Genomic DNA, 11,872 nt, shown 5'->3' on the forward strand with positions numbered 1-11,872 from the left:
TTTAGCATCGTGTTGAAATGACTAAGGGGGTGTGTCACATGCACTAATGTAACTCTGACAGCATACAGGCACGAGCGGTAGGGCGGGAAGCTAAGGTATGGGGCGTGTTTGGTGGGAGAAAAAAAAAAAAGGTGTGTCCTAGAGGAGTAGGGAACGATGTTATTGGGTGCATACTACTTATGAATAAGGGGAGGGAGGGAGGAGGGAGGAGGAGGGACTTATACCGTATGCATATATATAGAGAGGGGTTTGGGGTAAGAGACACAATGTTTGTAAAACTGCTCATTCATTTCAGAGCTTTGTGTTTTTTCTCAGAACTGATATGGAGCCAAACATTCTTCTTTTGACTGTTTTTGAGTATTATCTCATGGCAAGTCTGTAGCGATCTGTTATCACTACCTATTTAATTTATGATGTTAACTCACTACTTTACTGTATAAACATCAGAAAGGTGGGACTACTGTTGGGTGACATTTCATCTCTACTCTTGGTTCATTTAATGCTTTATCAATGAAAGTGATTTTTATTATCATTATCATGCAGGGCACCGTGTTGTGTGATATCATACTGCTGAACTTCCTGAAAGGAGCGGAGCAGTACAAGGCCAAGAAATTTGAAGAGGTAAAATACCTGCTCTTTCGATTATCACAAATATGTGAAGCAAATTTTATTAAAGCTGCATTATTTATTTATTTTAAGCTATTTAGAAGCAGTGCGACAAGCTGAAATCTCGATCTTTAAAGTTGTTAAGTCCAATATTCACTCCTCTTTTACCTTTGTTGGTCTCCACTATGAGCACCAGCTCGTCTCCAACTCTGTCCATCTGCAGTTTGGTGCTGAGCAGGAAGTGTAGAGAACACTTTCAGAGCTTTTCACAGAACAATAGTCTTGAGCTTGTGCTCCGCTGGACACTTCTCATCCTCAACCGTAGCCATCTTGGTCGCGGAAGGGAGGGACCATTAAACTTGTGAAAATAGAGGAAATCATGGCATATTCTTTTACAAGGCTAGAACCTTTAAAACAGCCTTGTTCAGAGGGCCCGCTTAAAATCCGTTTTGGCATTTCCACATTGATACGTCCGTTAGCTCTGGCCACTCAACTCGGATTTGAAAGTGCTGAGCAAAATCCATGTTGCTAGAAACAGAGTGCTATGGAGGACAACTGAGGAGAACAACACAGTTTAGCGACATAGTTATTGAAACCTACGTGGGTACTGCAGAAACCCATTCAGGTTTCTTGGACACAAATCTGGTTGGATCACTTGCAGATGACAATGTGAAAAGTCGGTCTTCCTTATTTGAGAAACAAGTCAGATTTGCTGCCTGCAGTCTCAACACAGCCTAAGTGGTTTCGAAACAAAAGCCGATCTTGAGTACTACAACATGGGAATGCAAAGACTTGACAGATGGCAATATGTGTGGTAACCTACTAAAGAGCAACATGTATCCCTCTCTCTCATATCCTGTAGGTGTCAGACAGCCCGCTGGATTCCCGAAACAAAGGGTTTTCCCGCTCCCAGCTGTCACTCAGACATAGCGAGGCCATGATGAAGTCCAGTGACTCGGGGGCATTTTCTATTGAACATTACAGCTAAATAGACAGGAGCAGGGAGCAGTGGACTGAGAAAGACGGACATAGATTGTGTTTCTCTCAAAATGTTAATGTTTTTAAACTTCAGACATTTTTCTACATTGAAAAAACCCTTACATTTTTAACATGAAAAACATGTGAAGAACCTTTAATTGTTGCTAAGTTACTCTTAAATGTTTCAAATCACTCAAAAAACAAAGCAGAAGTGTCTTTGCATGGCATTAGCTCAGGATTTTCTGAGCAGGAAAAAAAGTTGTTTGTGTGTAAAGGAGCATGATATAACATTCAGAGCATGAATCTGTCATCAGACAACTATTGTCTATGTAAATCTATTCAGGAGTGATGTCTACCTGAGCAGAGAATGACATCTCTCTCCATCTCTGTGTGTTGTTGTCAGAGCGTCACACACATTGCTCTGCTGACATAGCCGGTAGGCTACCGTGCGTGCATGTTAGTGCATGTAAGCTTACCCCCCTGATTAGCTCAAAGCCGCCGCTCTTCACTGCTCTCAAACAGCGGGTTACAGCTGATAACAGCAGGCCAACCGACAGCGTTTAATATTGAAGCTTAGCATCCACCCTCAGGTAAACACTGTTAGCTCCGTCAGCACTGTTGTTGTAGCCTACTTTGTATTGTTAGCACTGTTAGCATCATTAGCTACGAGCCATCGACTCAGATGTCATCATTTTGAGGGCCGTTGAGAGACAATTGAAATGCTCCGAATGTCGTTTGTTGCACCATTTAAAGAAGAATTTTAACATGAGAAAGATTTCAGATGTGGGCTTTCTTTGCTTAGTTTACAACTTGCATCGGAATTTCTGTAATGCACCACAGCTACTATATGAAGGGCTTTGTGAGAATAAAACAGGAATAAAGACAGCTGGCATGAATTAATTCACTCGCGTGGTCTTCTTTATTAACTATCTTGTGGTTCCTTTTTCTGATTTACTTATTGGGTAATGGAGCTGCATAGTGGTTTGGTTTGTTAAAAGCAGCCATTTTGTCTTGGATGATATCAAGCTGGATGAAGCCACAACTGTGATGGAGAGCACGCTATTTCTAATGTATGTGAGTATTTGTGTGTGTGTGTAAATCTATATCAGTGTAAAATTAAAATGTGTATATGCGCCTCATCTCAAATATCTTCACACCACCCACTCTCATTCTGCTATGAGGAGAGTAGTATATAGGGGACATGTATGCGCGTATACGTACGTGCACGCGCGCAACCTCACATGCACTCTCACGCACGCATATATATGTCCCCTTATTATGCATATTTTTATGGAAAAAAATAAAAAAATTTAAATAAAAATTTAAATATATTATTTAAAATATAAAATATGATGACAAATTAAAAATCTACAAAAGAAAATAATTCCCTATAGACAGGAGCTATTGTTTGTACCATTTAAACATTTATAAAACCCTTCCCTGTGTCTTTAATAATACATAGTGTTTAGCAACGTGTTGAAATGACTAAGGGGGTGTGTCACACATGCACTAATGTAACTCTGACAGCATACAGGCACGAGCGGTAGGGGGGGCGGGAAGCTAAGGTATGGGGGCGTGTTTGGTGGGGAAAAAAAAAGGTGTGTCCTAGAGGAGTAGGGAACGATGTTATTGGGTGCATACTACTTATGAATAAGGGGGAGGGAGGGAGGGAGGGAGGGAGGGACTTATACCGGTATGCATATATATAGAGAGGGGTTTGGGGTAAGAGGGCAGTCTCCAACAGCCTGGTCACTTGTGTGTACTTAGTAGTTGGCTCCTATTACTATTGTTACAGCTATTGCTAACTGCTAACTCTCCTGCTGCTGCTGCTGCTACTGTTTGTGGGAGTGTGTTGGATATCTGCCAGGATTATTTTTCGTCTTTTTTATTTTAATTTTTGATCTATCTCTTTTTTTGATTTTGATTTTATTGTTTGTTTTTATTTTTGAGCTATCTACATACAGTCATTATGTCTGACATCGACAACGACAACACCATCAACAACGATACCATCAACAACGATAAAGACAACCCTGCTGGTTCTATAGGTACGTTGGGGTCCTGTAATCCTAATAATATAGATAAGCCAGCAGGTGTCGCTGCAGCCGTGTATACAGATGTGGATACAGTCATACAGGGGCGGCGTACCTCTGATGATGGTCCCCGCGTAGTTGCTGAGCACCTAGGGGTCTATGGGTATGTTTACAAGGTTACCTATGCTAACGGTACTGTAGGGCTAATGAGTACACATATGGGGCGTACCAGATCCCAGGACTACGTGAAGGGCATGTTATTGTCTGTTAGTGACTGGAGACAGTGTCGTTCAGTAATCGGTGGGTCATTTGAGCCGGATAATCCGTCTGATAGTATGACCACAGCCCACTGGTATAGTGAAACAGGGGCTCAAATATACCATATAGATACAGGACCCCTCCCCCGATCACCGCTAGGGTTTCTATTGGTTAGCAGTTGTCTGAACCGTGAATACACGTTGGTGTGTAGAGGGATGACGGGTTATGGTCAGACAACCCACCAGTTCAATAGTAGCGAGTATGATAAGTGGTTTCAGACTACATTCTTTGTTCAATGGTGTGATTGGCAGGCCATGCAGGGTCTGTTCAGCCAAGTTGACAACGCTATCAGGGCAGACAGAGTCTATGAGACTTACGGTGCTCTTAGAAAACGTCTTGTCTACGATGATGCGCCAATTGGTATGCAAATTGGGGTGTCTGCTATCATGCGGACACGGAACTGATAAAGTCGACAAGCCCATGTCATCTAAACGGGGGAAATCAAGGTATGTTTCAACATGTGTATGTTTTTATATGTTAATGTGTTTAAAATTTGATGCATAATTGACACAAATGTTTTTATTTTATTTTCAGGCGCTGAAAACACAGATGCCAACCACTCATGGGCCGATCAAGTGAAGAACCCCCCTCATACTGACAATACGGACACCGAGGTCACATGCACTGTTGACCCGGTTGCATATTTATGGCGGGCATGCTATGACCATACAGCATCATCAGGACACGTGGGAGACCGTGGCAACGAACACCCGAGGGCTTGACATCATCGGACCTCCCGACTCCCCTAAAAAAGAACACCCGTGTTTCACAGAATGTGTTAAAACGGGAGTTCTACGTCTGCTGTCTGCTGCCGTCCAGTACTACAAGGAGAAAAAATGTTACGGATGTTATACTGCTCATCCCAGTCAGATCCACCATCCATGCCTGTGGCCTATACCAGAAGACTTCTACACTGAGCACTATGAGGAGTTGATGTATACCTTGTGGACCGACGATTTCATACCAACAGTGCAAATGTATGTGTCACTCTATGGTATTGAAACAACAGCTGATAGGATCAATGGAGCTGCAGCCATGATATGCCATAATCTGCTTACCGTTGATAATGTGCCCTTAGCGCTTGTAAACTACGATGACCCCATGCCATCTGAGTATGAGCCCCCAGGGTACAATTGGGCCCTCAGGCTTGAGAAACTATGTGATAGGTGGCTAAAGTCTGTACATCGGCCACCCTATAACCGTTGAGTATGCTATTGTTTCTTCTTATGGTATCAAACATGTGTTGTTTATGTGTGGATGCAATAAAACAGCTTGTTACAGTTACTGCCGTGATCATTTCTAACAAACCTTTATCATGGATAGGACACTACAGACGATTTATTACGATCCAGCTCATCCGGGGGGCTTAGGTAGTGTAGCAAAACTTGTAATGCCGTCAGAGAGCAAACAGGTATTATGCCACAATTATCCAAGGTCAACAATTTTTTATTAGAACAAGATGTTTATACCCTCCATGCCAAAGCAGCTATAAACTTCCCTAGGAATAGAGTACTGGTTAGGGGTATAGACCAACAGTTTCAGGCCGATCTTGTAGATATGATCGAATATTCAGAGGAAAACGATAATGTACGATACCTATTGATGTGTATAGATGTCTTTTCTAAATATGCCTGGGTGAGATGTCTATCTAACAAATCAGCTGCTTCTGTGACAAATGCATTTAAAGACGTTTTGAGCGAGGGCGTCCCTGTGAAGTTGCAGACAGATGAGGGGACAGAATTTTATAACAAAAAATTTCAACAGTTAATGGTTCAGTATAAAATCAAGCATTTTTCAACATCAAACGAGACAAAGGCTAGCATCATAGAGCGTTTTAACAGAACCTTCAAGACACGCATGTGGAGGTATTTAACGTCTGTTAACTCACGCAGATATGTAGAGGTGGTTCAGGATCTTGTTAATGCCTATAATAACTCTCATCATAGGTCTATAAATATGACACCAAGCACTGTAGATAAAAACAATGAAAAAATAGTATTCATGCATCTGTATAAGTTGAAGCCTCAGAAACCCCTGGTTTTTAAATTTAGCAAGGGAGACAACGTAAGAATCTCAAAACTCCGTGGGGTGTTTAGGAAAGGTTATAAGCAGACGTTCACAGATGAGCATTTCATCATATCAGAGTGTCTATCCAGGGATCCGCCTGTTTATAAACTAAGCGATAGTGCCAACGATCCTGTGAGGGGAACCTTTTACGAGGGAGAACTACACAAGGTCATTATAGGTAAAAACAAGACGTTTAAAATAGAAAGCGTATTGACCAGAAAAAAACATCATGGTAAAAATATGGTGTTTGTAAAATGGCTAGGGTGGCCCCAGAAGTTTAACACATGGATCCCTGAAAAAGACATGGTGCCTGTATAGAAAAGGGTAGGGCCCATCGTTCAAAAGGTCACACACTTGAGCACCATTCATCAGACAACATCGGTACAGTATAGCTATGGATAAGAATGGTTTCTATGTTACACTTCCTAGTAACGCTTCCCTCCTGGTATATCCGAATAATAAGATATGGAATTACAGAACCAAATTAGCAAAAACTATAGTCTTGAGAGAGCCATACGAGGTCGGACTGATTGAGATTCAATATCCCAAAATGTGGAACAGCTTCAACGATAGCGTCGCCAGTATTCAAATATCCTACGATATAACAACGGGGGACCGGGCTTCTATCGTCATGACGGTGGGCTATTATGGGTCTATAGAGGAGCTGGTTTACGAGTTTAACGTCCGAATCCGTGCTTTAACCAAAAAGCCTTACAAGGAATACATGTACTATGATAGCTTTAAAAATAGGGTCTACATCAGCGGCCTGGCAAATAGGGACATTGTCATAAATGGCCGTTTGGCTGAGATTCTAAACTTCGTTCCTAGCACGGTTTTCCCACAGCTATGGACCCTCTACACGAAATTACGCCCACATGCTGCCGATATTCATGGGGCTGTTATAACATATATGTATATAGCGATATTGTAGACTATCAACTGGTTGGCGATAGCCATGTACCACTCCTGAGATGTATAAATGTGTCTGACGAGGTGCGACGTATACCCACTCTAACTTTTGACAAGCCACACTACCGTCGCTCTCCAAAGCGGTGTTTGATGACATTGAGTTAGCTTTAAAAGACGACCAGAACAGATATATACCTTTTTTATACGGTAAAGTGATTGTAAAGCTACATTTTAGACCCATATAACAGTATTTCTAAAACTATTGAATGATGGGTCGAACCCCCTACGTTCGAGGCGATGGCGTTATATGACATACTACATGAATCAGGCTGGTGGCGACCTACAGGGTTTTATAGGTGCTAGTACCCAGTATGGAAACGGATTGGGAGGTATGTTTCGAAGTCTTTTCAGAATGGCCATACCTCTTTTAAAAGAGGATTTAACATTGCTAAACCACACCTACGGACAGCGGCTTCTAATATCATGGGTGATGTTGTCTCGAAAATTACTAAACATAACATGGATAAGCAGGAGGGGCATGGCATGTTGGTGCATATGAAGCGCCCACTGAAGCGACCACCAGTGAATAGGGGCGTTCCGTACCACAAATAAAAGGCGTAAAACAGGCGGTAGAACCAAGAAACCTGTCAAAAGAAAACAGCAGCCAAACGAAGCAGATCACAGGAAAACGTGCTCACTTCACTGCTAAAGACATCTTTTAAAAGAAAAAAGAAGAAAAAAAGAAAAGAAAAAACAACAAGACCTAAATTAAGAAACTAAGAAGCTATGTCTCTTATACATAAACAATCTGCAGAATGTGTCAAGACAGAGCTGGATCTGTTTACGGTTCCTTACACTCAAACATCCTCGAAATCTACATTTTAGAAATTCCTCCAGTGTCTGCAATAACGGAGACCGGACCCTTGAGTTCTACATCTCGTCGAGCGGCGAAGATTATCTTGATTTGAATGATTCATATCTGTCTTTGAGGGTGAAGATTACGAATCCTGACGGGTCTGATTTACCCGCTGCCGCAGATGTAGGATTCATAAACTACCCAGGATGCACCTTATTTTCCCAAGTAGACATCATGTTGGGTGATAGACTCATATCACAATCATCAAATACTTACCCCTACAGAGGAATAATAGAATGTCTGCTCAACTACAGCAAAGACACTCTGGATACACAATTCAGCACCGGATTATTTTGCAAGGACACAGGCTCACATATGAATGTGACCACCATACATGGTGCTAACACAGGGTTATTGGGCGTGGAAGCTACACGGGGCTAGCCGGACGGTTGAGCTAATAGCACCGATACATTCTGATCTGTTTTTCAAGAGAAGTTGTTGCTTAACGTCGATATTTCTCTGAAATTCATACGATCAAAAGATGCATTTGCCCTAATGACAACAGCGGATACGCTGTACAGAGTTAAGATTGTATCAGCCAGTATTTTTGTGAAAAAGGTTACTGTGGCACCTCCTGTCAGATTGGCTCATAGCCGCCCTACAGCACACAAATGCTAAATATGCTCTTGACAGAGTCGCTTTAAAACTTTTCCATACCAGCGGGACAAGAGTATGCAATCAGGAGAATTTATACATGGGTCAACTCCTAAATTCATGGTATTATGCTTTGTGGACAATGAAGGATACACAGGTAGCTACAAGAAACCCTTTTAATTTTGAACACTATGATTTAGAGTATTTGAGCATCTCTGCAGACGGACAGTCACACCCATCAAGACCATTCCAGCCCTCATTCCAATACGGTCTCTACACTAGAGAATATTACCACATGATTCAAACTACAGGAGGCATTTAAAGGATAGACCGCTGGCCGTCACCGCCGTGATTTTGGGAATGGTTACTCAATGTTCTGCATTAATCTGGAGCCTGATGAAGGATGTTCGGGAATGTGTCTCTGATTAGAACAGGCAACGTTCGTCTGGAGGCTCGATTCCGTGTACCTCTGCCTAGAACAGTGGCGTTGATATGTTATTCAGTGTTTGACTCTGTACTTGAGATATCAAACCAGCGCCAGGTATTGATGGATGCATATTGAGGGGTACCTGTTGAAATCGATGAATACCATAGAGTTGACTAGTATAGTCAGAAAATGCATGATTAATGGAACACGTTTTGTGGGGTCCTGGCCTGTGATCAATTACCTCAGGCAGAATTATACACGTACCCTGCAATGATGATTGTAAACACCCACGCGTCTGACAAACCTGGAGAGCATTGGTTGGCAATTTATATCACAAAACACAAACACGGTTACTTTTTCGATAGCTTTGGGCATGCCCCCGACTATGTGGGGTTCCCCAGAGAAATAAAAGAGTTCCTCAATGAAACATGTGAGCACATATCTTATTCGAGAAAACAGGTGCAGAACCATCTAGCCACTACTTGTGGGCAGCATTGTGTGTTTTTTCTGTGTCATATACAAAAAGGCTGGTCTTATTCTAAAGTGTTGGCCCTTTACGGTAACAATTTGTTTATTAATGATGCGGGTGTTACTCGTTTCGTTAACAAATGACACTCTACAGATTGTTGTGGCGATTATTTTCCCTGTGTGCAGTGTTCGTAAACATCATGTAATGTATTATCAGATACATTATAAATAAAACATGTGACACCCTGTTATTGCTTAGCCTTTTATTCAGAGTATATGTAATGTATTATCAGATACTTTATAAATAAAACATGTGACACACAGTTATTGCTTAGCCTTTTATTCAGAGTATATGATATGTACAATTAATACGGGTAATGATAAAACAATGAGGTAGAGTAGTTAAAACAAAAACAATTAATACATGTAATAAAACAACGAGGTAGATCGGTCAAAATAAAAATAGAGCAATACATACACTCATGGATATACACACACACATACATACATGCATATATATATATTATAAAAAGACAGGTACAAGTTGTTATACACTGGTAAAAAGCTTAAAAAGTCACCCAAGGCTTAACAGGTCGGCGTGATCTACCCTTTGAGGTCTTGGGGGTCTTAAAAGGGGTGTCATATTCATCAACACTACGTTTATGGGATGTATGTGCTGTGTCCTCATCTGTACTAAAGTTATTTGGGTCATTCATCTTATTTATGGCTACAATCTGGCGGACCACTGGATTGGGTATAGCCGACAATGGTACATTTAAATCGGCGAGTGTTTTTAAAAAAACAGCCCATCCCTTTGGTCTAGAGCTGTCTAAGACGTTATGGGTAGCTGTGACACCTCTCACCAAATCATGCAGGTGTGATCCATGAATAATTTGTTTATTAATGATAAGCTCCCCCCTCTCGTTCCACGACACATCGTTTGAGCTGTTTAACGTATCCAGAATACATTCAGCATGTTTTTTGCTTTTTTTTAGGCAAATGTTTTATAACACTCCCCAGAACAAGATCCTTTTTAGGCACCATGTCGTAAGTACCGATTCCTCTTTTGATGCTGTGGGGTTAGCACCAGCATGATTCTCTCAGGCGGCAGCGACAGAGTCAAGACGCTCTTCTCGTTCACCTTGTCTCACAAAATTCAAGTATCTTTGTAAAATACCCGCATATTTTTAGCTTTTTCATATCGTCCGTGTCCGGTTTTCTAACACCTCGCTCATGGTTCTATCAAGGTCGTTTTCCACAGACTGTCTTATAGATCCTTGTCGCTGGTCAGGCATAGTGTGCTTTAGGCGACCAATTGTTGCTGCGGCACCAGAAACATTTTCTGCGTATGATCCATCTACTTTGCACTCACTGACCACCTCTGATAAGATTAATTATAAAAGGAATAGCCGCCCCCAACAGAGAGAATAAAAAACCACCTGTCTGATTGAGTTTCTTCTTCTTACTAGTGAGTGAACCCTTCTTTGATGCCACCAGTCTAATAAGCTTCTTCTTCTTCTTTAAGAGTTTGTACTGCTTGTCAGTCAAGGGGATATTACCGCTCAAAACATTTAGTGCAATCTCACACAGAGACTTGACAAAATCAGCTCCGGCATTACACACAATGACTCTCCGCACCTTAGGAGACGATTTATATATCAACTCTAACAGAGCAATATTCCTTTGCATACGCAGAGACATTATCTCTTGTGCTTCTTAGCCATGTACACCACGGGGTGGTCTGACAACACAGATGTTCTGAGTCTTAAGTGTTCCGGTGTCATGGCTTTATAGTCTATGAGTAAATAACCAAAGGGTAGATGTGTCGCATCATTAAATGACTCTAAATATGTTGCGTGTTACCAGGAAACATTTGTCGTGCCAGTAACATAATCTGACATTTATCCCTAGGATTCTTAAACAAAATGAGGTAGTTTGTGTTTAAACTAATAGTACGACTAGCCTTTCCCTGAATGAATACATTTTGCACTAAATATATACAGCTTAGGTTTCTGTGATGTACATATTTAGTAAAAACATTTTGAACTTCTAGGCTGTTACAGGCATCATTCATTACATCGTCTATGATTAGTAGATTGTTTTGGGTTACGGGTAACAAGTCATCATCACACAGAGATTCGGGTAATCCGTTTACAAAAGTGATCTTGCGTATCTTCAGTAACTGGTCGTAGAGGCTGCCAACACGAATATATGTATACCACATTGTCAAAACGCTGCGAAATAACCCTATCTGCGTTGGCAATAATATCCTTGACAAAAAATGTCTTTCCACAGTTTGAAGGACCGCTGACTACCAGACTGAAGGGATGTTGAAAACGAGCGTCAAAACCCAGGGTTATATCAGTAGCCATAGGGGAGCGTGGTGTAATCCGGCATTACTCTCCGCTTGTTGTATACAACTCGCACTTTCTTGAAAACTGTCTCATTTCGCAGATGAAAGTGCCTCTTATCCCGCTTGATGGTGTCAGTGGCAGTCATTAGGGGTGGAGCTGGAGCTTGCTGATTGGCTACAAAAGCGTGTACCATACCTATTAA

This window comes from Pseudoliparis swirei, chromosome 24 (genome assembly GCF_029220125.1).
Source record: "Pseudoliparis swirei isolate HS2019 ecotype Mariana Trench chromosome 24, NWPU_hadal_v1, whole genome shotgun sequence".
NCBI lineage: Eukaryota > Metazoa > Chordata > Actinopteri > Perciformes > Liparidae > Pseudoliparis > Pseudoliparis swirei.